Genomic DNA, 6000 nt, shown 5'->3' with positions numbered 1-6000 from the left:
AGGAAATGGTAGCCAACATCACTTTGCCATGGACCCAGCCAATCGTTCACCCACTCACTCGTTGACCCACCCACTCGTTGACTTACTCACTCGTTGCCGCACTCATTCATTACCCCATCATTCATTTACCCACCCACTCATTGATCCACTCACTCATTGATCCACTCACTCATTCACGCACTCACTCGCTCATCGGCCCACCAGCTCATCGGCCCACCAGCTCATCGACCCACTCACTCATCGACCCACTCGCTCATCAACCCACTCAACTCACCCACACATTGACCCACCCACTCAATGACCCACCCACTCATTGACCCACTCAATGACCCACTCATTGACCCACTCACTCATTGACCCACCCACTCATTCACCCTCTCGCTCATTCACCCACCACTCACTCCTTGACCCACTCACTCAATGACCCACTCATTGACCCACCCACTCATTGACCCACCCACTCATTCACCCTCTCACTCATTCACCCACCACTCACTTCTTGACCCATCCACTCATTCGCCCACTCACTCACCCACTCGCTGCCCTCTTAAAATGAGACTCATTTTGATTTCTAGAGTTCTCACCCGGTGACACAAAATAAACACCAACTTGTTATCGCCACGTATGATGCATATCGGTTACGTTGCATGTGCGCTAAGCGCTGTGCTACGAACCTGGCGTGCCGAGTTCGATTATCGCTCACGGTCACCAATACCAGTGACAATTATCTGAACCGGTCGTAGTCCTCTCCTAGGTAGACTCACCCTCAAGTTAATATCTAGTGCGATGTGTGTAAACGTTGACACTCGGGAAGCAAAGGCGGTCAGGTGTGGTGCTGGCCACCCACCCCCTCGTGTGCCGTGCCGGCCTTCATCGGTGCTACTCGCTAACAGCACTTGCCCTGACAGCCTGTTAAAGGCTATACGGGGGATCTTTGTCTTTGTTTTAGCTATGCGAGCGCCTGTGAAAGCTGGCACGGCACACGCAGGGGGATGGGCGGCCTTTGGCTCACCAGTTCTAGCGATGTTTACTTCCACACCAACGCCAGGTACTCATTCAAGGCTGAGTCGACCTAGGGGAGGCCCCAGGACCGGTTCAGATAATCTTCACAGGTGTTGGTGGCCGTGAGCAGGAACGGAACTCGGGCCGCAGGGTTTGTAGCGTGGCATAGCGCTAACCGCAGCACCACCGCTTCCATAGGTGCTGGTCGCTAAAAGCACTTTCCCCAGAAAGTCTGTTGAGGCTATACGGAGGGATCTTTATCTGTGTTAGCTATGTGAAGAAACCGGAGAACTCAGAAAGAACCCCCCCCCCCCAATTTAGACCAGGGGGAGAGAACAAACACAATCCACACAGAAAGGTGCCCGAGTCTGGGATCGAACCGTTGGACCGTTCTCGCTGTGAAGGCGCCACTGCGGCCATGAGTTGTTAACTCCCTCGTCTGGTATGCAAGAGGTCGTGGGTTCGATCCCGACCCTGACGATGCCTGCTATATATTTGGAATTTTGCGTCTCTCTCTCCTCGTGGTCTCATGGATTTTTCTCCGGGTCCTCCGGACTTTCTTTTTTTATCCCTTCGACTTTTCGAATCAACATCACACGTTTAGAGTAATATATGGGTCTCAATGGTTCTCTGTGTATCTCTTTACGTTTAGAGTATTTGGCTACTGCTGCTATTCATTTCCACGTGATGGTGATGATAAGTCCAATTCATCGTGAAAGCAGCTCAGTGGGGCTTACATAGTCAAATTAAAAATACAGGGTGTTTTAAAATGATCGACCCAATTTCAAAGCAGTATATTTCACGATGGCAACATGTTACAATTACACAAAAGTTACAAACGGATTAATGAGTTATGAAGTTTTACTAACCATTTTATAAATGCTCTATGTGCCCTCCACCTGCTGTACGGACATGGAGACTATCGTTGAATTCGTCCCAAACGCCTCTCAAAGTGTCTTCTTCCACTGAAGTCACCGCTGCCGTGATTCTGTATTTGAGGTCATCCAGATTAGTCGCTAATGGTGGCACAAATACACTACGGGTATTTGACGGATCCCCACAAGAAAAAGTCGCAGGCTTTTGTGATGTCTGGGGATATTGGGAGCCAAGAGCGTAGCGCCAAGTCTTGGGGTCCCGTTCGACCTATCCAACGTTGAGGCAGTGTTGTCTTGCGAATGACTGAGGCTAGGGGCTGTTCGTGCGCTGTGAGAGGCATCTTGCGGTGATTATTTGAAACGCTATGCCACGCCCTTTCTATGTCCCGCCCTCTCTATGCCCCGCCCTTTCAAGTGGTAAGAGTTTCGTTCATGGGCGGTTCGTGGTTGCAGAGATATAGCCATTTCAAATCGGGCCCATCCTTTTCAAACCCTGTGGTTTAGCTTTATTTGCATATTTGTAGTGCTTTCTTTGCCTTAACTATACTTTGCACGTCTATCGTTTTTGTGTGTATTGCGTTAGTTGTTGTCACGTTCTGATCCCGTTCTACTAGACATCCGTGACGAAAATATATGCATATCTAATGGGATTCCTCATGCAGTATAAATACATCAGAATCAGAATAATTATATATACTGGTAGGGGAACGGGCTCAGAACGTTATGACAACAAACAATGCACGCAAACACAATGAGAGCGAAAATTACAGGAAAGGTAAACACATGACAACATCAAAACGTTTTATTTTACCAGGTAAAGCCCACTGAGCTATAACGTTATTTTTCAGAAGCTACCTGGCCACAAATGATAGCTCAACGAAATGGATCGCGATCACGTGGAAATGTATAGCAGCAGTCGATGTTAGAGGCTCCCAGCGGCTTTCAGATTCGGAACATGTCTTCATACTAGAGGAATCCGATAAGCTATGGAGAGGTGGGGTGTAGTGGGTGGGGCTGGGGTGTAGTGGGTGGGGCTGGGGTGTAGTGGGTGGGGTGGGGTGTAGTGGGTGGGGTGGGGTGTAGTGGGTGGGGCTGGGGTGTAGTGGGTGGGGTGGGGTGTAGTGGGTGGGGTGGGGTGTAGTGGGTGGGGCTGGGGTGTAGTGGGTGGGGTGGGGTGTAGTGGGTGGGGTGGGGTGTAGTGGGTGGGGGTGGGGTGTAGTGGGTGGGGTGGGGTGGGGTGTAGTGGGTGGGGCTGGGGTGTAGTGGGTGGGGTGGGGTGTAGTGGGTGGGTGCTGTTGACCTCTCCCTTTACGCAACCTCAGTAAATACGCCACGCCGACCCAAAGCCAGCGAGCGAGTAGACGATAGCTCTTGCTTAAAGGAAATGTTGTAATCATGTCGGCTTGGCAGAGAGAAATCGACAATCTGCGGAGGGAAAAACCCACAAACGCCACGGTACCCGCTTCTTTCTTGTTAACGTGATGCAATGAGTACACAAAACGACACTGGGTTATAAAGACAAAGGCAAATACCCCCCCTCCCCATATAGCCTCAACAGACTGTCGGGGCAAGTGCTGTTAGCGAGCAGCTATAAAGGCCAGAACGGTACACGAGGGGGTGGGTGGCCAGCACCACGCCCGACCGCCTTTGTCTCCCCAGTGTTTACACACCGCACCAGGTACTCATTTGAGGCTGAGTCGACCTAGGGGAGGCCCAGGACCGGTTCAAATAATCGTCACTGGGTGTTGGCCGTGAGCGGGAATCGAACCCGGGTCGGGAATCGAACCCGGGTGGCCAGGTTCATAGCGCAGCGCGCTAACCGTTACACCACCGCTCCCCCACAGAGAGCACTCTCCCACCCCCGTATAGCCTCAATGTATTTGCGTGGAAAGTTGCAAATAGCACACCCATGAAGGCCGGCACGGCCTTTAATCAAATATTAAGAAGGAAGGCAGGGATTTTTCTGGATTACTGATGGAACAGATTGTGTGTGTGTGGTGTGTGTGGAGAGACAAATATGAGAAGGCGATTTGTTATTTATTATGTGACAGTTATTATTTTGTATTATGTAAGTTTGAGTTGGACTTGGGCCATAATAATGATATCTAACGGAGACGGGAATTGCTTTTAACATCTAAACTAAACTAGTTATTTTACTAGGTAATGCCCACTGAGCTATCTTTCTCTTTTCAGAAGCGCCCTGACCATTACAAATGACAGATCAACGAAGTGGCATATCATCATCATCACCTCCATGTGTACATTTATAGCAGTAGCCAAAATTCTCGCAATGCCGTGATGTTGATTCTGAATGTGGAGGGAAAAACCGGAGGACCCAGAGAAAAACCCATGCACCATGGGGAGAGACAGAAAGACGCAGACTCCAAGTATACAGCAGCAGGCATCGGGGTCGGGATCGAACCCACGACCTCCTGTATACCAGGCGAGGGGTTAACATCTCATAGACAACGCGGCACAAATCTGGGACTTCGCCAGCATTGGCTCGAGGAAGGCTGACTTTGCAGATGACGCACTGAATGTCAAAACCCGATGCAGAACCTGTGCTTGCTATTGGACCAATGCTGCTGGAATTATTATTTTTTAAAAACCTGTCCAGAACTCACTCCCAGGGGGCCTCGTGTGAGGCTGGTGGGCTGATTAGACGTGGACACAAAGGTACAGTCCGTCCTCCAATAACGCGATGGTAGTAGTAGTAGTTGCGTTCCTGAAAGAACACCGCGTTATGGAAAAATCGCGTTGTAACAAACTTAGAATACAACTAGCGAGAAGTACCCGGCGTTGCCCGGGCTAAAAGACAGACACACACATGGATCGACACACACATTGACCCACACGCACAAAGACATCGACTTACACACACACATATGGACTCACACACACAGACATCCACTTTAGATACACACACATGGAGTTAGACACACAAGTGGACGTACACACATACAGCGAGTCACACACATCGACCTAAGCACACATATGCACTTACACGCACACATATTGACGAAGACACACACACATGGACTTACACACACATACACATCGACATACACACACACATCGACTGACACACATAGACACACAGTGACTTACACACTGACATGGAGCCATGCACACACATTGACTAACACACACACATCGACTAACACACACAAAGCGACTGAGACACACATGGGCTGAGACGCACACTTGGACTTACACACACACATCGACGTACACACACACACACATCTGACGTTGCCCGTGCAAAAAAATACACACATCGACTTACACGCACACATGGACCTAAACGCACACACACATGGACTGACACACACACATCGACTTACACAGCAATCCCCGATGATGCCACAGCTAGAGAAATTCTCTCTCTTGCGAGCCTTAGCGAGCAGCATTTTGAAAACAAAAGTCTTCCCAGTACTGGCAGGTGCATCAAGGAAAAGAATGTGACTCCATTTGTAGTCTCAATGTCTTCCAAGATTTTCGTGTAGGCTTCTATTTGTGCATCCATCAGCTTTGGTTCATTTTCCTAATAAAATCTAAGAAGCTGTAAAGCATAATAGCATATTTAACGTAGGGTCTCTTGAGCAAGGGCGTACAGGTTGTCCCTGTAGGGCGTTAGTAGTCCCATAGACGCGAGGTATTTAGCACCAATGGAGCGCAGTTTGTCGTGAAGGAGGATGAGGGCCTGTTTGAAGATCACATCAGAAGTCACGAAAACTTCAAATCTAGATTGGCATCAGAAAAGTTGACGTCGAGGTTTGTATTTTGTTATTGAGCTCCGTGGAGGATGTCCTCACTCATGGCCTCTTTGTATTTTTGGCAGAGTCACATGGGGTAAGATGTGCTGCAAACTTTAAGATGTATGCCGAAGAGCAATGTCAGTTGGAAAGGGGACTGACCAACAGAAGCTTCTGTCATGGTCAAGAATTGCACGAAGGTTGCAAGCTTCCCTGTATGTTTGACAGACAACTCCTTTGACTGTTTAGCGGTCTTGGAAAGATTTGTGCCCTTTGGCAACATGGAGAAGCATTGGGAGAAAGTAGCACTGCTGATTGTTGGCATGAACTGTGCAGACTCGTCCTAAGGCATCCGATTTACCGTCAGC

Source organism: Petromyzon marinus, chromosome 66 (assembly GCF_048934315.1).
Source record: "Petromyzon marinus isolate PM22_M1 ecotype Great Lakes invasive population chromosome 66, UKy_Petmar_22M1.pri1.0, whole genome shotgun sequence".
Lineage (NCBI taxonomy): Eukaryota > Metazoa > Chordata > Hyperoartia > Petromyzontiformes > Petromyzontidae > Petromyzon > Petromyzon marinus.
The sequence above is the reverse complement of the archived record's forward strand: the minus strand, read 5'-3'. Positions refer to the sequence as shown.